Raw genomic sequence first — 25,098 nt, 5'->3', positions numbered from 1 at the left:
AAAGGAACAGGCCAACACGTTACCTCCTCACAGATCGTACGATTGCCAAATCGATCTGGTGCCCGGTGCACAACCCCTTTGTAGCAGGATTTATGCCCTTACTGAGCCGGAGAATCTGCATTTGAGACAATATTTAGACCAATACCTAGCCAATGGTTTCATTCGCCCGTCAAAGTCTCCGGCATCCTCGGCTTTGTTCTGCGTGCCAAAAAAAGAAGGCGACCTTATAACATGTATCGATTACTGCGCATTGAACCAGATAACTGTTAAAAATCGTTACCCTCTGCCTTTGATCCCTGAACTCCTTGACCAAGTGAAGGACGCTTGCATATACACCAAGTTAGATCTCCGGGGGGCTTATCATCTGGTATGAGTAAAAGAAGGCGACGAATGGAAAACGGCCTTCCGTACAAAATATGGATTATTTGAATACCAGGTGATGCCTTTCGGGTTGTGCAACGCGCCTGCTGCCTTCCAATTCTTCATGAATGATGTCCTTCGGGAACTCATCAATGTCTGTGTTGTCGTGTATATCGATGACATTCTGGTGTACTCCTCTTCGGAATCTGATCACAGAAAACATGTCAGGGCCGTCTTTGAGAAATTGCGCCAGCACAAACTGTTCGCAAAGTTGGAAAAATGCGTTTTCCATACCACCGAGGTTGAGTTTCTTGGATTCATCCTGACACCTAAAGGGGTCCGAATGGACTCACGGAAAGTGGATGCCATCCTCAAATGGCCATCACCTAGCTCGGTGAAAGGTGTCCAAAGCATGCTTAGCTTTGCCAATTTTTATCGCAGGTTTATCCCGGAATTTTCACAGGTGGTGCAACCCATCACTGCACTCTTGCGGAAGAATAAACGTTTTGAATGGACCGAGGAAGCTGAACAGGCCTTTCAGGAATTAAAAGCTAAATTTACGTCCGCACCTATTTTGAAACACCCACGTCCTGATCTCCCATATATAGTCGAAACCGACGCATCCAGCTTAGCCATGGGAGCTGTCCTGTCTCAGAGAGACCCCGAAACCAACCAACTGCACCCCGTAGCATTTTGGTCCACAAAGTTCTCGCCGCCGGAGATAAATTATGCAATCACCGATAAGGAATTATTAGCCATTAAGTCCGCCTTCAAGGCTTGGCGGCATTATCTTCTTGGCGCCAGGCATACCATCACCGTGATCACTGATCACCGAAATTTACAATATTTAAAAACTGCTAAGGCTCAGTCTTCACGACAGCTCCGATGGGCTTTATTCTTTGCTGAGTTCGATTTTGTAATCACCTACCGTCCCGGCTGTAATAATGGCAAAGCGGACGCGCTATCTCGAATTGGAATGGGAGAAATGGACACAAACTCAGAACCTGTGCCGATAATTCCCGAACAAAGAATCTTGGGGATAACCACTTTACAAACCCTTGAAGACATTCAAGCACGGGTAAAACTATTCCTGGACTCTTCAGCCTTGCAGGATTGGATCAAGAGGGGATCTGCCTTTTCAATCAACGATAGCTTACCTTACTTCCAAGGACGTTTATTTTTGCCAGAAAAGGAATTGCAAGAACTGGTTATTTCCCGTCATCACGATACTCTGATGGAAGGACATCCTGGCATTGCCAAAACAGAGGAAAAAATTAAACGACAATTCTGGTGGCCATCCTGGCGAAAGGATATTAAATCTTTCGTGATGTCCTGTGGAGTTTGCGCCCAAAACAAAGGTCAAAAAACAAAACCCGCCGGTCTTCCTCAACCCTTAGACATTCCACCAGCACCTTGGCACACCTTGTCACTAGATTTTATCACGGACCTGCCCTCTTGTAATGGATACAATACTATTCTGGTTGTGGTGGATTTGTTTTCCAAGATGGCCCATTTTATTCCGTTGAAAGGATTACCTTCAGCTTTTGTTCTTGCCAAGGAATTCCTAGAAAATATCATCCGTCTGCATGGATTCCCATCCATACTAATCTCCGATCGGGGAAGCCAGTTTATTTCTCATTTTTGGAAAAAGTGTTGTCAACTGGCACAAATCGACGTAAGACTCTCAACCAGCCACCACCCACAGACCGATGGTCAAACGGAGAGAACAAACCAGACCCTTGAACAATATCTACGATGTATGTTGCACAATCGGAGGGTAATTGGAAGGATATTTTATGGGTGGCTGAATATGCATACAATAACTCGATACACTCTGGAACTGGTCAGAGCCCCTTTTATACCCTATATGGACATCACCCTCGTACTTCAGACTTGGACTCACCTTTGAGCCTCGAAATGCCCGCAGTGGACCATTTGCATTCTACGATTACTCAAGCCTTCAGGGATGCTACTGCACACTTACAACATGCGAAAGGGAAATACAAAAAGAATGCGGATCTGCATCGAAAGGAGGCGCCTCCATACCAAATAGGGGATCAAGTATGGTTGGCTACCAAACACTTATCGCTCAAGGGACCTCGGACTTTGAATCCAAGGTATTTAGGACCTTACTCGATCAAAGCTATAATTAGCCCAGTGGCAGTCAAGCTAGATCTACCAGCCAACATGCGGATTCATCCCGTTTTTCATGTGTCGCTTTTGAAACCAGTGCAACCAGGAACCAGATTAATAAAGCCACCAGAACCAGTCCAGATAGATGGGGAGCCTGAATTCGAGGTGAAGAACATGTTGCACTCTAAGATCTCAAAATCAAAACTTTTCTATCTAATTGATTGGAAGGGGTACGGGACTCAGGAAAGATCTTGGGAACCCAGCGACCACGTATATGCACCTCGGCTAGTAAAAAGGTTCCATCGGAATTTCCCGAACAAACCGAAACCTCTTGGGGAAAAGACTTTGGGAGGGGCCTTGGGGGGGAGTGCTGTCATGATGCCTACCCCCAGAGCACCAGGCCAGGCCCAGCACCCCCGGGAGCAGGCATCACGTCCCCGGGTAAAAGCCCAGCGGCCCTTTATAGGGGCTCTTTGGACTCTGTCCTGGCACCGTTGCCGCCTGACTCATGTTGGACATCAGTCCTGGCGCCATAAGCGCCAGGCTCATAGGGGGAAGTGTTTGGTGCACTTACCTGAAGCAGACCATGCTGCACACTCACCTGATGCAGACCATGCTGCATGAAGAACCAAGCCAAATGAGGCTTAGGAGGAATTATTTTTCTGATGGAACTATTTTGTTACTTGGGTGGGGCTGTGCGAAGAATACTCACCTGGAACTTCTTCCAAAGCTATTTAAGCCACGCCCGGACAGCCACACGTGCTTCGCGTTGTTCTGCATGACAGCAGCTGAACGCTCACCGTGTCTGCTCCTGCACCTGGACTCCGGCCACGCCCGCCTCGAACCTGGAACGCCTGTAAGGGAATAAGAGAAGAGAAAGGTGAAAACCAAGAACTTATTCAACCTTCTTACCTGCATCCAGAATCTTCACGCCAGCATTCCTGGAGGAAGACTTCCATTTAAAAGCACCGTTACTCGCTGCAGTGCCGTGCTTCACTCACCTGTTCCCGAGACGCCGCCCGGCTCCATCGCGGCTCTCAGCACCGGTCGCCACATCTCTGCACCTAGGGGAGAGAAGAAGAGACAAAAGGTGAGCAAGGGAAACAAGAGGAAAGCCGAATTTTCAGCCATATTACTTACCGGCTTTTCTTGGTGAACCATTCCACATCTCGGGTCGGCGCTGCATCTTTGTCAGGTACCGCACCCCGGTCCCTAAGGGGAAAGGACATTTTCAGCCATATTACTTACCGGCTTTTCTTGGTGAATCATTCCACATCTCGGGTCGGCACCGCATCTTTGGCAGGTACCGCACCCCGGCCCCTATGGGGAAAGGACAATAGACATTACTGGGGAATTATAAAGACATTTAGAGGGGTCGCCCTCATCACTAACTCACCTGATTTTACCACCGGCAATTTAACCCCTCAACGCATCGCCTTTGTTCTGCACCTGAAATAAAGGTCAGGAAAGACAACATAAAAGGAGGCTCACACTTGAACTTTTACATCTTCATACTTACGGCGTATTACTCAGAAAAGTCAAGTGGATGTGCCAGCGCCATTCTGAAAACCAGTGAAGTAACTGGACGAACACGCGCCCCTGCACCAGAAGCAGGATGGAGAGTTCATCCTTCCAAACCATAAGGTGAGCTTAAACCGGGGGTATTGGAGGAATCAGAGAAGAACGAAGGGGGCAAGGGGGGAGCAAACACACTATTCGGCAGACAGTTAATCCCCTTTCTCATCTGCAGAAGGATAATCCTACGGGCCCGACAAGCAAGAGTTGGGGGTCGTGTTCAATCGGTGGTCCGAATTCTGCGCATCACGCTTGAAGAGGCCACAGCAGCCCAGACCAGACCAGCGCCTCTGTGGGAGCCAGGTGAGCGTTACACGATGCCTGTATGGCCGGCATTGTGCAGCCCGTGATTACCGGCTTATGATAGGCTTCGTGATTCCGGTATTTGCATGTCCGCGTGGGTTGGGATGTCCCCCTATTACCGGCATGCCGGTATTTGCTCCCCGAAGGGGCGGTGTACGCGCCCATGCCGCTATTAGCACCACCGTTATTTAGGGTGCCGCTAATACCGGGTTGCCGGGTCAGAATACACCGGAGGGGTAAACGATGCCGATATTACCATACCGGCATCGTTTTTGCCTTACCGCCAACCTTGTAATGAAGCCTGTGTTTCCACATTGTTTTAACCCCGGCCCATATCAGTGCTGAGCCTTCTCGTATTAGGTTTACCCCACTCCCCCCTTCTTTTATATCTTCTACAATAAAAGAAATTGTGTGATACTATGCCATAAAAAATAACATTACGGAAAACAATATCATACTGTATTTCACCCTACATTCATAATTGCACCACTTATTATTTCTATTTACTACCCTATCTCTAACTAAGATTGTGTCATCATCCGTGAGCACAGTCCTTTCTGCCATTGTGTTACCTGAAGGGGCGATATGAAGTTGTTAAGTAACATGCATATATACATTATAATTTTTACACTTTTCATTTTTTTTTTAACTCTATTTTTCTACCATTCCTTTTTCTATTCTATGATGTGCACATCTTACTATTTTCTATTAACTTTTCAACTTTTGCAATTTTCTTCATATCATTTCACACACTGCATTTATTTTATATTTTACTCTTTTACCATATCATCATCAAGACGTTTGTCATTTGTTCATATTTCACAAATGTTTTGTCACACAATAGGCATAAAGTTACTTTAATGGTGGTAATGTTGAGACGAGGGAGGGCAAGATAGACATCTCCTATGTTTGTAACTATAGATAAGAGATAGCTAAATAACGCTAGATGGAACTTATATGTCAAAGTATTTGTAGGTAGTTAGCGAGAACCAGACAGAGAGGGAGAGAGAGAGAGAGAGAGAGAGAGAGAGAGAGGTAAAGATAGATACAGTAGGAAGTCATATATTGTGAGACAGATAAAAGAGGGAAGCACAATTATATGTCAGTCGATATATGCATCTTTTAAATTGATCTGTTGGTTAGTTTATCATTTTTTCATACTCATAGTGTTATAACATGTATTTTCCATCATCCACTCACAACTTCGCTGCTCGTTCCATGTTAATATTCAGGGATTGTACTATTGTGTGCCTTTCTCACATCTGACAAATGCACCCAATATTTCAATCCCTTAACTTTAACAGCTGTGGGTGTGCAATAAATAACTTCATATGGGCCATGAAACCTTGGAGAATTCCATCTCTGCACAAAGCTCCGAATGTAAACATTTTCCATAGGCATTAGTTGACCCTTTGGGCTATCATTCACTGGCATGGCAGTATCAGTCGCAGCATTCTCTGTAAATGGTGGTGTTATTTGTCTGGCTATGCTACATACTGCACGAGTCAAGTTGGTGAGATATTCCTTAAACTCGTCCCTGGGTACTGTGGCAACTCTGTGAGCATCCAAAGCTGCTGTTATGGGGGATAGTGGCATATGAATGCGTCTGCCCGTCACTATTTCGTGCAGGCTTAAATGGTGGTCCTTGCTTGGTTGCGTTCTGAGCTGAAACAGTGCTAGGGGCAGGCAGTAAACCCAGTTTTTCTTCAATGTGTTGCACAGTTTTGATAATTTTCTTTTCAGTAGACCGTTTATCTTTTCCACCAATCCGTTGACCATTGGATGATAAATTGAACACAGTTTGTGCTTGACCCAGTTTGTGCTTGTAGTCACTTCCTTGAAGAGGTCATTCACAAAGTGTGTGCCGTTATCAGTCCTTATCACATCACAAATGCCCCACCTTGAAAAGACCTCCTGCACTAAACATTTTGCAGTGCATTTGGCATCGGGGTGAGCGCATGGTCCAACCTCAACCCACCTTGATAATGGGCACACAATCACAATTAAGTACCTCGCTCCATAGAACCTTTCTCCCATATCTGCATAATCAATATGCAGTTCCATGAATGGACCTATTGGTCTTGGCAGGGTTCCTCTTAATGCTCTTAGTGTCATACCTAAGCTGTATGTTTGGCATGTTGTACATTGTATTGTGAACTTTGACAATTGCTCTTGCAAATTGGGAATGAACCAATGTTCCTGTATGTCCGCTGCAATGTGTTGTTTGGTAACATGTGTTGGGAAATGCAGCTGCTGGAATGCAGTTTCTAGTAGCTCTAATGGCATTTCTACTTTTCCGGTTAATTCTTGTCTCCATATCAAATCAGTCACTGATTGCGTGCACCCTCTTTTGGCCCACAACTCTTTCTCTTCCGTTGGGGCCCATCTTTGAAGCTCCATAACTTGGGAGGTTGGCGTATTGTTATACCCGTCTCCTAGTGTCTCTGTAGGTGGTGTTTTAATGATGCACTCTATTGCTTGTGGCATATTGAAATACGCAGCATCTTTTGCTGCTGCGTCTGCTGCCGCGTTTCCCAATGAGATCAAATCTGTATTGGCTGTATGTGCCTGACATTTCACCAATGCTATTACTGACGGTTCTGCCAATGCATCTATCAATTCATTCAATAGGGTGGCATGTTGTACAGGTGAGCCATCTGCCTTCTGAAATCCTCTGCGTCTCCATTGTGATAGCCCTGAATGTACTGTTGTTGTGGCATATGCTGAATCAGAATATATTGTCACTGCGCACCCCTTAGCAGTGCAAAGTGCTTCAATTAGTGCCGTTAGTTCTGCTGCTTGTGCTGAGTAATGGGATGGTAGGCACATCTGTACAATTATCTCATATTCTTCCACTTCCAATCATACCACTGCTGCCCCTACATGTTTTTCCCCTGTTTCACTGTCTATTGATGCAGACCCATCAACAAAGTATATTTCTCCTTCCTGTAATGCATCTTCACTGGCCTTCAGTATGTCATCCCCTTCTCCTTCATGTGTGGCACAATCGTGTGTTTTAATGTCTTCCACTGTGCATGGTTCGGTGATGAACGTGGCGGGGTTTACTGATTTGCATCTGACCACATGAACATTGGGACTGGAGATGATTATTTCATACGCTGTTGCTCTTTGAGTTGTCAATGTCTACTTTGATCTCTCTAGTATTGCAAACAGCGAGTGCTCAGCGTATACTGTTACTGAGCATCCCATGACAATTGTGGCACTTTTTTCACTTTTTGCGAAGGCCGCTGCAGTGAGACCTTGTTCGCATGCAAAGTGGGCCTGCATTACAGAAATTAGTGTGCTGCTGTAATATGCCAATGGCTTGTGGCCCAACAAAGTTTTTTGGGTGAGCACTGCAGTCATGAGTATACCGTTGCTGTGTGAAAAGAGATAAAATTCCTGATCATAATCAGGGTTCGCTAGCACTGGACCGTGTGTGATGAGCTCTTGTAATTTAAAAAATTGTGACATCATTTCATGTGACCACTTTGTTGGGACATTATCCTTTTGTGCGTCTTTCAGTGCCTGCAACAGTGGGCGTGTGCAATCTGCGTAATCCAAAATCCATGCACGGCAGTAATTATATATGCAGAGAAAGTTGTTCCAGTAGGGAAGATTGAAAAGGATTTCAGTGTGCTAAATGCCATCCATCCTTCTAGTCCTTACTTTGTCCTCCCATCGCAGGTGCTAGCACTGCATAAATATGTGGTTGCGGTCTAAAAAGAAATATTTAGTATATAGTCACTAAATCTGGAACAAACTCCTCTCCTTAGTTCAATGTGTATGCCTCATGAATTCTTACCGGTGAGGCTGGATGCTTCTGTTAGAGGATGCAGCGTCCGGAGTTCACTATTCCCTTGAATCACGCTGAGCAGGAAATGCGCATTCTCCCGTGCGAGGGAGCCGCGACCCTCACATGCTCCCTGGTGGGTTTCTGTGTAGTCAAGGAAACCTCACAGGGCGCCAGTAAACGGTGTGTGTTTCTGTCTCCCCTATACAGAGTGTACATTATGGAAAGTGAATAGGGATTCAGTTTTACGTGATGTCATCAATGGTTTGTAGCATGGTCAGGCTGAGCATTACCTGAGCGCCATCTTTGTGTGTTCTCGTGAGTCTATACATATTATGGCTCACTGACTTTGTGGATAATTCCAAAACTCTAATCTAGCTAATTACTGGTGCAACAACAGCAATTATTCATACATACTGAACATATAATGAAAACAGTGTGTAATAAATGGACTATTCCAAATGTGGCAATCTGATTTAGACAACAATTGAAGAATCATAAGGGTTTAAATTGATATTTATCCTTTCTGCTTGTGTGGTGGATCATCTCATATATTTATTGTTGTAGGTGGGCCGGTGAACATTTTCCGGACTGACGTTAATTTAACACTTGTTCCACCCTTATTTCCAGTTACAAATCATACACAGTAATCTACGGTTCCTACATCTTCAGTGCCTTAATCTGGAGTTATCTTTTGGTCCATGCCCATAGTGCCTGGCTATGTGTCACTGTAAACGACATCATCAGATGAAGCATTTGAGGGAAAATTCTTTGTTGAGTCCCTTTGGGTTCAGACTGTCTAAGAGGTGTATCCAGAACTTCTCCCTGCGTGAGAGGATGGACTGATAATCTCCACCTCTGTACGGTTTCTTGACTACTTCCAAAACTGGGAATTTAACCTGGGCTACTGTGTGGTGGTTTTCAGTGAATGCAACAAGAGCTGAAAACAATTGAATTTAGAAAAAAACTGGCTAACATAAACATGGAGGGAGCAATTCTCACAGAGCCAGTAGCCGTTCCACAGGTGCAGCAATGGGGGCTCAGAGTGTTAACGATAATGCAACCAGGAGAATTCACTCAAGTGCCAACAAATCAGCAGTGGGGAATGGTGCAGATGCAGCAACAGCCTGCTTTTATAAATGTGCAGCAACAGCCAGGGGTTGTGCAGACAGGTGGAGTAAACAGTTGCATGGGATGTTATCAGACAGGGAGAGGATATTACACATGAGGAAGGCGAATGGGGTACAGGGGCATGGGGCTACGGTTTGGGGGACAGTGCTTTGCATGTTGAAATGTTGGTCACTTTGCATGGACATGCTCACTAATAGCACAAGCAGGGCAACAACAGCAACCTTATGCATAGCCACCTCAACAAATACAGGTGATACCACAGCAGCAACTACAGATACAGCCCACACAACCACAAGGTATATCCACCCAGGGACAAGTGCATGGTGGGGAGGTGGCTGGAACCCCAGTTACAGAAAGCATACTCCAGGCACTAGTACAGTCACAATTTAAAGAAGGGGTAGCATTGCTAGGACATAACACTGTGCCCCAATGCACCGGTGAGACAGTGGTGGGCAGTAATCCATTTACTTTATCCGCCAATGCATTTTCGCAATAGGGGTGCCCACAGTGAGTGTGAGTGTGTCCTGTTCTAGCAGTAACCGAGGACCCTGAGGAGGAACCATAGGTAGCAGTTCAGATAGGACAGAGGGGATTTTCCTTTCTTATAGATACTGGAGCAACCATATCATGCATAAAGGAAGAAGGATTTCCATTATCTAACAAATGTTTGGACTCTGGCCTTTCGGGGACAATTTTGAAAGTTCCTCTGGAAAAAGATTTACCCTTGACAATACGGATGCAGAATATTGTAGCACCATTTTTGTATTCCAAAGATACTCCCATCAACATTCTGTGAGAGACTTACTCAGCAAATTGAATGCCACAATCTCATTTCAGAAAAATGGATGGTGTGCTCCACACCTGGAATGTATCCAGCTATGGTGGCAGTATGGATTCAGGCATACTACGCACACAGCATGAAGAATAGGATAACCACACACATAGAGGTGTTTTTGTATGGGTTACACATGTTGGTGAGATAGATACCAGGAATTGGAGGAGGGTGGTCTAGCTGTCCAACAATTATTTTCTTCAGGCCACGGTGTCGTAGTTCAGGCACACACACAATGCGGTACCCAGAGGAAGTAGTAGTGCAGAAGGACATGATCATATTGGTTGCCACTGATGAAGGCAGCATGGAATGACATTCAATATTATGTATTGAGCCCACACTGATGATAAAAGCAACTCAGAATTGTTTGCGACAAAAGACACTGAAGAAGGAGAGGTAGTGTTCTAATTGAGCATACCTTGTCCAAAACACATAAATGAAAGGGCAGTTTCCCAGATGACCCAGATAACAAGAAATAATACAAAATATGTGCAGGAAGATTTGGAAAAAGTGCCAAAAAGCTTATGGACAACAGGACCCCACAATGTAGGGATACTAAAAGGGGCTGGGGCAGTGCAAATTGAACTAAAAGAGGGAGCACTAATGCCACGTTTAAAGCAATACCCCCTTTCTCGAAAAGCAGATGAAGGCTTTTATGAGACAGTGCATGCCCATACAGCAGCAAGGCATAATACAGGAGGGCACATCACCTTGCAATGCGGCTATCTATCCGATCAAGAAAGCAAAAGGAGGGGCGTAGTGTTTTATACAGGCTGTATGCCCTCTTCACAATATTATTGGGGCAGAGTATCCATTGCTCCCAAATGTCGCAACAATTTTTTGCAGCATTCCAGCGGAGGCACACTATTTCACTGTGGTAGATTTGAAGAACACATTTTTCTCCATTGCATTACACCCGGAGTCCTGGTATCTCATTGCGTTTATGTATCGCAGGACCAGGTTAAAACACACTAGAATGTTCCAATGCTACTGTGAGGGAGATAGCATCTTTAACAGAGTTATACAAATGTTGTTGAGCAAATTACAGGTTGCAAACACAGTGATACTGTATGTTGATGACTTATTGGTGTATAGCTCGACAGAAGAGGAGTGTAGAAAGGACTCAGTGACACTACTGACTTTGCAAGCTAACAAAGGATACAAAGAGGCCATACATAACACTCCACAACCAAAAACAGTAAAAGGGATGCAGCAGTTCTTGGGTCTATGCAACTACTGCAGGGCATGGCTTATTGATTAATCCATTTACAGCAGGCCACTGTTACAAGCATTAAAGGAAGCTCAGAAACACAAAACAAACATAAAATGGACAGCTGAAATGGGTGAGAGCTTCGATGAACTAAACATGAGTTACACATACACCAGTACTGGCTACACCCAATTACAAAGAAAAGTTTCACTTGTTTTCCCATTCAGATGGAAACGTAATGACAGCTGTACTGACACAGAAGAAGGGACAGGGGCACAAACCACTTGCATATTATAGTGGATCACTAGATGCAGTAATGCAGGGACATTTCCGAAGTAAGCAGGCACTTGCTCCTGCTGCATTTGCAATTGAGAAGGCTTCCACAATAACTATGGGGTGCCCCGCAATTTTATATGTGGAGCATGCCTTATTCACAATACTGGAAAAAACAAAATCAACATTGACAACTCAGAGGCCATCAGGGTATCAGGTTTTTTTGACAAAACCATTAATAGATGTGATGAGATGCAGGACTATAAATCCAGTTCATTGCAGAATAAATAGAGGAGGGAGATTACACACATGACTGCATAGCGTGCGTAGACAGGAGCAAAGGTAACCTCCTGGTTAAGGAAGAGGTGATTAAAGGGGGGAAATTATTTTCATTGTCGGAAGTTCCAGTATTGATCAGACCACAGGACAGAGGCATTCAGGTTCCACAGTGGTATGGCACAGACATGGGGTACATGAAGGGAAGGACTTGATAGTGTACTCACAGACATGACTAACAGACCACTACTCTGCACAGGCAGTAGAACTGGTGGTCTTGATTGAGGCACTGAACATGTCAGAGGGCCAGGTAGTGAACATTGTCTCTGACTCGGCCTAGGTTACTTCCACAGTGCACTCAGGACAAGCAAGATGGGAAAGGAGAGTGTTTAAAAGAAGTGATGGTACACCTGTTAAGCATGTAGGATTGCTGAGTAAATTATTATAAATGTTGCCACTTCCAGTAGAACTAGCTTTAATAAAGTGCAAGGCCCTCACAGGAGGGCAAGATTGTATTTCATTAGGAAACAAAAGAGCAGACAGAGCAGCAAGATAAGCAGCATATATACCAGGAGTAACACATGTGCTGTTTCCTGGGGAAAAGGGAATAGAAACCCCTACTAGCAGTACTAAACGTGAGCAAAGAAAAATATGCATTACCAGAAAACCTTAATGCAAACCCAATAATGCAGATAATTGAGTTGCAGTGAGAAGCATCAGGTGAAGAGAAAGAGTTGTGGAAGAGGAGAGGATGTTCTTTCTCCCCAACTGATTTGGTATGGCAGCATGATAACACAGGAAAAGTGGTCATGCCAAAGAAATTGTCATGGGTGTCATTGGAACAGATTCACTACACTTCCACATATTGAAAGAGCATGTGGCTGCAGAGATAAGGGAATACTGGTTCATACCAAATTTACATGAGAATGTTGTAGAGTTTGTGAATAAATGCATCATATGCCAAAAGTATTTGCCAGGTCACACATTGAGAGTTGTGCAAGGAACATTGCCGCGACCGGAAGGCCCCTTCCGGCACTTGCATATTGACTGTGTTGATATGCAAGAGAGATGTACCTCTTATAGGTACTTGCTTATTGTGGTGTGTCCATTTTCACGTTGGCTTGAGGCTGATCCCTGTGCCCATAATGATCCTGCTCTGCGGCCACATTTCTTGTTAGGGAGGTGTTCCCAATGTGGGGGATTCCAGATTAAATTAGTTCTGAGAATGGTCAGCATTTTGCTAATGATTTAATGAAGGAGATAAGAACATTCCTGGGGATAAAGCATACAATATACACTGTTTACCATCACAAACCAAACGGTTTGGTGGAAGAGATGAATGGACTGATAAAAATGCTGGGTGCACTGCTTGCCTCTTGCTCTGTTTGCACTGCGCAACACGCCTGGAGGATATCATCACTGGACTCCTCATCAGATAGTTACAGGGCATAGAATGCATTTGCCTTTTTCGCCATCGCGTACAATCTCTGATGCAAACTCTTCCTCTTGCATTCTGGGGGGAATTATATACATATCTCAAAGAACTTACAAAATCCCTTCAATACATATCCTAGCAGACAAGGCCAAAACTCAAACCAGACAATCAGGTGATCAAAGAGGACATTTCCTACAAACAGAACTTCTTTACCTGGGGGAGAAGATATGTGTCAATAATCATGTTCACAAATTGGAAGGAGAAGTGCTTTACCAGCCTACATACCATGATCTATTCGACCCCTACAGTGGTGAAAATAGAATGGCGGTAAGGATGGGTCCACATCACAGTCGTGAGCAAAGACAAGAGCTCTGCTTCCCCAACATCAACATGATGGGAAGTATTCTCTGCCTTTAGGCTGCATCGAAAACCAGCAAAAAAAATTATGAAAATATTTTTTCAAGAAAATGTTTTAATGAAGAAGAACAGGAAGTTTTCAGTGTTTTGGAGTGTGAGTATATTCATATGTTTTGGTGTAGGATTAATACTTTTAAATTATTTGGTTTTAAGAGAAAAATTTGGAACAAAATTGAATGAAAATACAAACAGGGTAAAAAAGGAGTTTAATGAATGAGGAGGGTTTTTCTCATGGCACTGAAGGAGAGCCAGATTCATCAACTAGAAATGTTTGGTACGACGAGATGTTACGCGTGGGGAGATAAAGGGCGGGTGGCACTTGCTAGGTCTGCTCTCTCATCCCACACTTGACAGGGGCGCCCAAACGTTTTCTAACCCAAACTGTGTTTTATGAGGAAACAGGATGCCTGATGCACCTGATGCACCTGTCACTATGCAAAACTAGGCTACTCCTGGGATAAAAAGTATCAGTTCAGTAGCTGGATGAATGAGAAAAGGTTCATGAACATAATTTTGTGAAATTAACAAAAATTATTGCAAATGAGGAATCCCGGCATAAGGTGGTGGAATATGTGACAGGCATTCCTAAATAAAGGGAATTACAAATAAGAGACCAGAAGAGATTATGGTGCAAAAGTGGGGAAGAACAAAACATACCCTGGTGTCATACAAGGCCATTGATGAGGGTAGTGGGAGCACTGTGATATGGAGACCCATGGGAGGGGGGAAAAATGCAGCGTTATGTTGAGGGGTTGGTAGGTTTCAAACAAAACATGGCTGACATGGTAAATGATAGTAGCAGGACAATTTGGGGAAAATATATACAGGCATTAACTTGGTTACATGAAAAGCATCAACCAGTTGACATCAAGAGCTGTACACAATTCCCTCTCTGTTTAATTTTAAGTGGATCTATCTACCTGGGCACTAACTCTAGATGCACCAAGGTGACGCGGAATGCAGCACTGACACAGGGGACTGCCGTGGTGAAGGATTGATTACAGTTAAAGTAAAATCAGTTAATTAACAGAGCTTTGCAAAAGAAAGGTACAGTGAGATTATATTAAGTGAATGCAGTTATTCAACCGCTTGATATTTAGCATTCAAATATAGTAACTAATCATAGATTAAGAAAGTTTATCAGAAGAAAATATTTGAATCAAATCCTTCCCATATAAATGGTAAAACGGCAGCTATTGACTATAACATCAACTGTGAATGCAATGGTGTAACATGTAGACATTCTTTATATGTCTTATTTTTCTGTTCCCTGTATACAGGTGCAAGACAAAGATTTATTGTGCTTGTGTTAAGGAACCTACATTTGCTAGATCATAGATTAGTGTATGTTTTCATGACAACAGCAGAACAATTCATTATTTTTAGCCTCACAAAATGTTAAATGAAGTTTATAGATTTTGAACACATTGGGCCTCTGGCGGGTTGCCGTCTCGACCTGTAAATATTTACTGGCGGCTGAGATTGTCACCGGGAGATTACAACTCTGGCAGCCCAGAAAGTCAGGCGCTAATAAAATGTAAGTCCCCATTCCCAAGGGAGTGGGGATACGGAAGCACCGGCACTGTTGCTAATGGTGCTGGTGCGTCCATGACAGGTCTGCCTACCGTGGCTGTTGTGCACGGCAGGGTCAGACCTGTCGGGCACAGCGCCTTCTGCAGGCAGACCTGTAATGTGAAGGTCTGGAAACAACGGTGGCGGTGAGCTTACCGGCACCCTTGTTTCCAGACCGGCATGATCGGATTGAGGTCTTTTGTTTGTAACTAATGTCAATTCATTTTATTTATTAAGTTTAACCATTGTTGTGATTTTACATTTTTTAGCTGTACAGTTTGATGAATTTTATGCGAATAAACTTATTTTGATCATTGTGATGATGACTATTGAGATCCTTGATATTGTCTTAGGGATGGATTTGGAAGTGTGTTCAAAGCACAATTTCCTTTTCAGTGTAAATAATCTCGAGACGAATCGAAAGAGCAGTAGCACCGAGCCGGGGTGGCCCAAGCAGGATTCCTCATTAGTGCATTCTGATTTCAGGCTGTCAGTTTCATTTGAGATCTTTCAAGCTGCTGCAATCCACTTGGACATGCGAAGTCAGGTCAGCGGTGCTCCTCGTGTGTGGACATGATCCACGCACTGCTAAAATATGAATGATTGTTTTCTGTCTGCCTTCTGCTCTGCGGTTAGGGGAAGGGCCATGAAAGCTGGAAAATAGATGACCGCCGTGCATCACGATTCCTCATTGCAGTGCACACAACATAATTACGATCCCCAGCCAATAAAGACATTGAACCTTATTAAAGAATGCTCTGCAAGATCAGCCTCTGGAGAAGCTCTTTTTACTGAAGCGATTACAGCTGCATCTAGTGTGGAACATGCAATTTGGACAAGATGTTTTTAACATTGTCAATGTGCAGAGACATGACGGCCTGAGATCATTATTTTCAGTGAGTGTAGAGTAAATAAAGGCATCATTCAAGTCCCTACAAAAATACATTTGGCACAATCAATGTATGATAGTAACAAACAAGGAGAATGTATATAGAAATTGTAATTAGGTTTCATTCGAAACTTATGCACATGTGAGGTGCTTGTCAATACATAATAGGGGGAGGGTGATCCTAGGTTGAAAGCAATATTTGGGAACATATGACTAAGCTGCAGCGTCCATTTTAAGGTCAATAACTACAAGGAACATGTGCCAGATCGTCCCACTTTAAACAAAATGACCTTGCCATGTGCGTGCCAATGGTTGTAGATAGGAGCCATTTTATTTGCAATCACGTGGCCACACATGGGTTTCCTTTGGGAAAGCAAGTCAGAAAATTACAGGAAATTTGAATCGGAAACCCATGTATGCCAATTTCCAGCAAAATGTTTGCTATATAAAAACAACTTATTATTATTGTTTTTCCATATAGCTTGCTGCTGCAGTTCCTGCCATTATGCTGTGCTGGAAATGACAAGTGTTATTATTGTGTGTTTCAATGATATTCATTAATAACGGGTACTATTTAAAAATGTAAAACACAACGTCCTCATAATTGCCTTAGAATGATGATGTCAGAGTCAACCAATGTCCTATACGTTGAGCGTCTATCGCAGCACTGCATGCTGAATTCAATTAACTATCTGATCAGCACTGTGCTTGGAAGATCCTGCAAATCCAACAGACATTCTATAAGATTAACTATGTATATGTAAAAAGACCGTTGGGGCAACCCTATCTGAACACTTACAAAAACAGGATAAATGGATATCCTATCTTAATCCCAGAATGCAATTGTCCTACTGTAATAGTAGTATATATTTATTTGAAAAGTTAAAACCCCCGTAAAAGAGCTGTACATAAAAGATAACACAGACAAATAACAATTCTCTGAAACATAAAAATATAAATAGCTAAAAACAGAACACAAAGGTGATTTTACAAAGGCATATTTGCATAGAAATATTAATCCCCTTTCAATATACAGATATATAGGCAGTGCAACATGTCTGCTCGGTAGTGAATACAAATATTCTTTTGCATCAACCATTGTTCTGAGGTTAACCTCCCTTCAAACTAGAACCAAGAGCTTTTTTCCTTTGCCTGGAGAGAAAGTTTCAGTTGTAGTGGTCTGTCTAGAGCCCTTTGCAGCGCAATAGAATCCATATGCATATTATTTGCAATAGCTGGTGGGTCAGATGATTCCGATCTCTGTGCAATTTGTTGAAAATACCAATGCTCAGTAGTTGGCAGTGTTTAGCCCCATTGTCAAGATAGATTTCAATACCAGCAAGACATATCATTTGTTCCAGAACAAGCGTTGGATACTCGGGTCAGTAAAAGTGGCCCTCAAACTACATCCCTCACAATACATACAATCTAATAGCAGAAGCACCTTATTGGAATTCCCCACAATATCTAAGTGGCCAGAAAGAGCTTGAGAGGGTATTATTCTATATACATTTTTGTTGCCATGGAAATATTCTTTGAACGTACAAATTAAGTTTTGTCTGGACCAGAGGTCAGAAACTGCTTTCTCAATAGCTCGAAATCTCAGCTCTTTAAAGGATTCCATAGTTCGGCATGTATTATGTATGTATTTATTTATATTTATTTACAGGGAAGAACAATGCTCTTTTGATCACAAAATAATGTACACTAGATAAGATATCAGATTTGATGGGAATAAGTGAGCTTCTTACAATTGGGGGGAGTTTGAGTGACATTCTGACCAGGTGGTGGAGAGGAGTAAATGGAACAGTCACCAGCAACGATACACATGTGGACATACATAGATTAAGGACAATCAACACTAGACCATTTTAAGTGCATGTAGATGGTATGGCCAGCTGTTTTAGGAATGTGACCATGACGGATGCTGTGCTACAGTGCAGGCACAGAACGTGAGGGACAGAGGCAAGTTAGAGGTGGGGAAACATGTTAGCTTGAAGGCAGATGAAAGTTAGGTTAAGAGGTTAACTCGGAGACGAGAAGGAAAGTTCTTGAGTTGTTTTTTTAACAAATCAGTGTGGACTGTTTTCTCGATGTTCCCGGGGAAGAGAATTCCATGCAAGGTGAGCAAGAAGAGAGAAAGAACAAAAGCAAGAGGAAGTACAGGAAGGGTGAGATGCCACAAGGATAGTCAAGGAGGCAAAGCGTAGATTACGAGAAGGCTTGTAGAATTAGATAGAGGAGGATAGATACAGTGATGCCTTACTGTGGATAGATTTGTGAACCTGGAGAAGACATTTAAATCTGGCCCTGATTTGCATTGTCAGCCATCCAGCCTGTTGACAGTACGATGAAGTAGGTGTGAAGTGAGGGAGTTCAAAAAGAGTCTGGATTGCAAAGTTAATGATCTTGCCAAGAGGACAGAACGTGTATTTGGGAGACCAAAGAGGTACAATAGTACAATTTAGAGAACAGAAGAGTGGTCAAGAGATGTCTGCCAGTCCTGAAAGGAAGCACAGGAGGTGCCTGATTTTCCTAATATTTAGGCATTTGAGGCAAGCCGACATTGCACTTTTGGAGATAAATGCAGCGAAGCACAAAGAAGGTGTGATAGGGGTCAAAGATTACCCCAAATGTTAGGCAGAATTATATGCAGTACCCTTTGGGAACACCACACACAATTAAGACTACAAGTGACAGTACAAATTCACCTTTGGTACAAGCCTGTGCTACAAAGTAAACGTGGTAGCGATGGCTGAGCAGCCATACTTATCTCAAGAGCAAGTGAGCAGTATCAATAGTTACACAAAGGACAGCAATTACTATGATTCAAACAAACACTGACTCAAGGTTTCTGAGTAAAAGAACATACATTTATTTACACATCAGTTGTTTAACATTTCACTAAAGTAAAGCAGTTTAAAAATCACACTCTTTATACACCACACCACTCCCAATAAGTTCCAGACAAGTTAAGCTCACAAATGAAGTGGACCAAAATGGCACTTCAGAAATTAAAACGGGAGGGAAAGACAAAGTTAGGCAGAAATTGAACAGCGCCAACAAGTAAGTAAGCAGGTCAATCTAGACAGAGGAACTACTGTGATGGCATCAAATCAAAAAGGCTTAGAGCCAAAGTCAATAGGAAAAAAAGTCTTTTGCTCAAGATCACACAGCTCAAGGTAGTTTGCGGTTAAGTCTTTGCCAAGAGTTCTGTACGAAGTTGGTCGGCAGAAAAGTTAGTTTAAAGAGTAGAGAAGGACAAGCCCTTGTATTGGAGAAAGATTTCACACACTTTCACCACGGCAGAACAAAACGAACAACCGGATTTGTACAGTACCTTTTTTTTTTTACAACTTTATTTAACATTGCACACAGGTTAAGCACATACATACGCAACATTGAATTTCAGTGAGCATACACCATATACAGGTTAGTTTTGCGTTGCATTTGAGTCATCAAAGGCAGATAAATCCGCCACATATTGCCTGTACTGTACCCATACATTTCTGGGTTTAGAGGGGGCCATCACTGAATCTATGTACAGTTCTTCGGTGTCGCTAGCCCACAACATGTCTCTGTTCCAGTCCTCCATTGTTGGCAGTCAAGCGTTCTTCCACCTCCTCAATATGACCCTTTTTGCTAAAAGTAGACTTAAATTGAGCAGTTTTCGCCATGTTGGGTTTATTTTCCCAATCGCACCTAGCATACACAACTGCAGTGTCCATTCCACCGGTTAGTCCGCCAAATTATCTAGAGCTCCACAGACCTCAGACTAATATTGTCTCAGTTCTACACAGTCCCACAACATATGGTATATATTAGCATTTTCAGAGTTACATCTTGGGCAGGTGTCAGAGAGAGCAGGGTATAGTCGCTTGAGTTTCACCAGCGTGTAGTGGGTTCTATGGATAATTTTATAGTGGATCAGCTTGAATCTAGAGTTGCATGATATCAACTTGGTCAGTGCACAAATCTGGGACCAATCTTGGTCTTCTATTGGTTGGTCCAGATCCCGCTCCCACCCGGTCTTAGCCATGTGAGGTACCATCGGGTGTGTGTGCATTATGGTTTTGTAGAGAGCGGAGGCTGTGACTTTCTGAGTCCCCCCCTGTGAATGTGTAACCTAGTCCCATGTTTATTTCGGGTTCATTCGGGAATGATGGCTAAATCCGTTGTATAATTGCTACAACCGTATCGAACTGCTGTTTGTACGTATTTGTGTTCCCCACCGTGCCTTTAATCTCCTCCCACTTCAGAAAGCATTTATCCCGGAACAACTGTCCCCATTGTTTTTGCCTCTGGCACTCCAGTGCAACGCCCCTGCACTGTCTATGGGGAAGGGTGTTTGAGGGTCACCCTATATTGGCATGCTCGGGTGGTATAACTTCCTGGCTCCAAATATATCAGCGATTTTGGCCCATGCAGTGATTGTGACATTGGATGGGTTTATAGTGTTGTGTTGTCTAGGGGTGGGCTTAGTGGTTCTATGTAGAGCCAGTGTCGCCTCCCGCTCTCTCGAAGGGGGGAGTAGGGGGCCAGGATTGAGGAAGCATGTAGCCCAGCCGGCAGCATATTGCGCCTGCGCTGCCAGGTAATACAATTCCATGTCGGGGGCCATTAGGCCGCCTCTAGGATATGTGTCAGTTAGTACCCTCCAGCTCAGTCTCGAGTGGCCGCCCCATACGAACGCTATGCATGCGCTATTGATTCTGGGGAACAGAGCGCGACCCGGCCACACCGGCACTGTACTGAAAAGATAGAAAAGCTTAGGCAAAATGATCATTTTAATTAATGCTATCCTCCCCATCATTGATATGGGCAGGGCGTTCCAGCGCTTCATCTTGGTGCAAAGTGTGTCTGCCAATGAACTGTAGTTCAATGTTTGGGACAACTGAGCTGACCTGGCAACAGCAGCGCCTAGGGAAACAATGTATACTGGGCTCCATATAAGACCATGTAGGTGTTGGGGCTGCGTTTAGGCATCTGTGAGCGGGAATATCTCAGACTTATTGGGGTTCAGACGTAGACCAGAATATTCACCAAACTTTTTCACTTCAGTCAGCACCTTGCCCAATATGCGGTCCGGGTTCTTCAGATATAATAGAATATCATCTGCATATAGCATTATAATATGCGGTTTACCCTCAAGCCATATCCCGAATGTACCATAACGGGATCTGAGAATGTCCGTGAGGGGTTCTATAACTAGGGCGAAGAGTAGCGGGGAGAGTGGGCAGCCCTGTCTGGTACCACCCAGTAGTTCTAGTATGTCCGTGAAGGACCCATTAATTCAAATCTTAACATGTGGCCGTGTGTATAGAATTTGGATACACTTTATGAAGTTTGGGCCAAACCCATAGTTCCGTAGCACCCCGAATAGGAAAGGCCATGAGACAGTGTCGAATGCTTTCCGCATGTCTAGGGAGACTGCTATTCCTTGGGTTTCTGGGGGTATTGCGGCAATGATTTGGTGACATCGCCTTATATTTGTTGCCTTAGACCTGCCCAATATAAACCCAGCCTGGTCTTCATGTACCATATATGGCATCAGTGGTGTGAGCCTCGTTGCTATTATCTTCGCTAGGATCTTGGCATCAGTGTTTATTAAGGATAGAGGCCGGTATGACCCACATTCCCCAGGAGGCTTCCCTGATTTCAGCAGGAGTGTAATTATAGCTTCCCTAGTGGTTTCGGGGAGTTCACCTGTGTCTAGTGCTTCCATCCAGACAGCGTGAAGCCTGGGAGCCAGTTCACTACTGAACTCCTTATAGAACTCAGCTCCCAGCCCGTCCGCGCCCGGCGCTTTCCCGTTAGGGAGTGCTTTTATTGCTTCAAGTATTTCGGGCTCGGTGATGGGTCCCTTCAATGATTCTGTAGTGACATTTGCTAAGAGGGTTGGCGGTATCTGGGCGAGATAGCTCTCTATCTCAGCATCTGTGACGGCGCATTGCAGGGAGTATAGGTATTTATAGTAAGCATAGAAACTTCCCCACAGCTTGTCCTGATCTGTGGACATCATGCCGTCAGGCATCTTTATGCAGGGTATAGTTGGGGGGCCGTTCTCTCCTCGTAACGCTCTTGCTAATAACTTCCCCGGGCGTTCCCCTTCCCCATATCTACGAGCTGCAGTGGGTCGATCGAAGTATCTGACCTCTTGATCCGCTGTCTCAGTGTATTCGTCTAGTTTGGCCTTTATTTGGGAGCTGAGTAGGGGTGATGGGGAGGATGCATACTGGGATTGCAGGGACGTTATTTGAGTCTCTAGTCTAGTTGACCTATTTCTAATGTCTTTGAGGATTCCACCCTCTACGGATATTGAGTGACCTCTGACGCAGACTTTAAACGCCTGCCAAAGTATAGACTGGGTAGAGACCGAGTGTTAATTGACATCGAAGTACTCCTGTATATATTGTTTCATCGAGTTAGTATAAACCAGGTCTTTCAAGGCCGCAGGTTTAAATCTCCAAGGCGCTCTGCTGTTGATCTTATCGGGGATTCGTAGTGTCAGTTGTATCGGCGAGTGGTCTGAGTATGTTCTTGGATGTATATGGGAGTCTGTGACCCATGCCATGCTGTCTCCGTCTATTAGCCATAAATCTATTCTGGAATGCATGTCATGGACTGTGGAGTAGTAGGTGTATTCTCTCCTGGTGGGATTTGGCATTCTCCAGGCGTCTTTCAGTTGTAGATCTGCCATATGTTGGTGTATTGCCTGTGCTGCTTTGGTCAGTGTTCTAGTTTGTGTTGATGTGCAATCAAGATGTACATCTAGAATTGTATTGAAATCCCCACCACATATCACCCGGGCTGTTGGGTATCTTGCTAATTTTTCGAATACTGAGGCATAGAAGTCTGGTTGGTCAATATTTGGTCCATATAAGTTAAGAAAGACAAATTCTTTATCATAGAGATTGCCATGAAGCAAAACATATCTCCCCTCTGGGTCACACTCAGCATTAATACATTCAAAAGACAACGTTTTGTGTATCAGAATTGCAACCCCTCTCGCACGGCTGGAGTATGTCGTGAAATACTGATGTGAGCCCCAGCTGGGAATCAATTGTTCACCTTGTCGAGGTCCGGAATGTGTTTCCTGTAAGAAGATTATCTTGGCAGCTTGCCTATTGAGGTAGGCCAGAATCTTCCTTTTCTTGATCCTGGATCCCAGACCCCTTACATTCCAGCTAAGCACATTAATATTGTCTTTGCCTAATTTAGCCCTGTCAATGGGGCAATCGCTGCCATGTAAACCCTGATATTCCGCCGTTGTGTGCTGAAGTGTCTTCGTGCCTGATACCTGTGGGCTTGTTGCTTTACCAATCATCCTATGATAACAAAACCCCAAAACTCCCAAGTTAAGCCCTCCCTCCTCCCTCACAGTTCCCCTAACTTTAACTGTGTCGTTATATATCCATCCCTCCCCTCCCAACAACATCTCGAGCACCTGCTACAGGGGGTGCTGCGGCGTCACCAGTGCCCAAGCCAGCTTTACTTATAAGTATCGTGTCCGGTTCACGCATGTTGTTCTTGCACATCCTAAAAACTTTTGGGACAATGTTTCCATTGCAGCTTGAAACATGTACATTCTTTTTTAACATCCCTGATGTGGGCCTCCAGGAGGGAACCTTCTGACGTTGCTGTTCCTTCTTACTTCGAGAACGTGGTGTCAATGTTTAGGCCTCAGAACTGTTTAGATCGTCCACACTTTAGGTCTGTCATTGTTAGGGGGAATATGCGTTTCTATAAAGTTTGCCGCTTCTTCTGGAAATGTGAAGAAATATGGCTTGTTTTTATGTTGGATTTTGAGCCTGGCGGGGTAGAGCATTGCATATTGCACTTGCCGTTCGCATAGCATTTTTTTGACTCCTGTGAATAGTTTCCTTTTCTGTTGGACCGCCAGGGTGAAATCTGGAAAGATGCGAATAACATTTGCCTCCCATTTTAGCTCCTGATTTTCTCTGGCGGTTTTTAGGATCAGGTCTCTATCCCTGTAGTTTATCATGCGTGCTATGATGGGCTTGGGATATGCCCCGGGTTTTGGCTTCGGGGCCAGTGATCTGTGTGCCCTCTCAACTATGAACATCGGCGACCATCCAGGATCATCCAGTAGTATACGTAAGAGGTCCTCTACCGCCTTCTCCATTGATCCTTTTATGGCCCCTTCCGGAACACCAATAATGCGGATGTTATTTCTCCGGGATCTTGCCTCCAAATCTTCACATTTGGAATTCACTGTGCCAAGTTCGATAGACATTGTGGATACTGTGCTCTTCAGGGCTTGTAAAGCGTCCTCAGTGCCAGATATCCTGGATTCTGCCTCAGTCATGCGAGTGGTTGTCTTGTCGAGTTGTGTTTTTATATTGGTGACACTCGCCGTGATACCATCCAGCTTGTCCGTGAGTGTCTCGAAGCCCTGTTGCATCGCCTGAAAAACAGCCTGGGGGTCCATTATGGTAGCCGGGGGGATCTGCTTCTTATGTACCAGCATTTCCTCGTCCCTCTCGGGCTCCTTTTCCCTCTGCATCGCAGTCGTGTATTTATCGATAGTTCCTCTGCCTTTCTTCGAACCAAAGTTCTTGGGCATCGTCCCTGGTCTGGGAGATGTAGTTTATCCTAGCGCTCAGGGGGAGGCCTATGAAAGTTCTACCACATTTTGCGCTGTGCTATATCGTCTCATCCTCCCAGGCCCCCCGGACGCTATGGCGGTGGAATCGGTACCCAGCCGTTGCTTTAATAGTAGCCTCTGATGTTTCTTATAGATCCATCATATATGGCAGAATGGGTTGCTTGGGTGGTACTGCGTGGCCTTCCTGCGCTCCCGCTGAGAAGTGCAGCACACGGAGCACACGGCTCTCACTAAGCTGGGGAGTCAATGGCACCCGTCTACGAGGCAGAA

Source organism: Ambystoma mexicanum, chromosome 8, assembly GCF_040938575.1.
Source record: "Ambystoma mexicanum isolate Mex_15411 chromosome 8, UKY_AmexF1_1, whole genome shotgun sequence".
NCBI lineage: Eukaryota > Metazoa > Chordata > Amphibia > Caudata > Ambystomatidae > Ambystoma > Ambystoma mexicanum.
The sequence above is the reverse complement of the archived record's forward strand: the minus strand, read 5'-3'. Positions refer to the sequence as shown.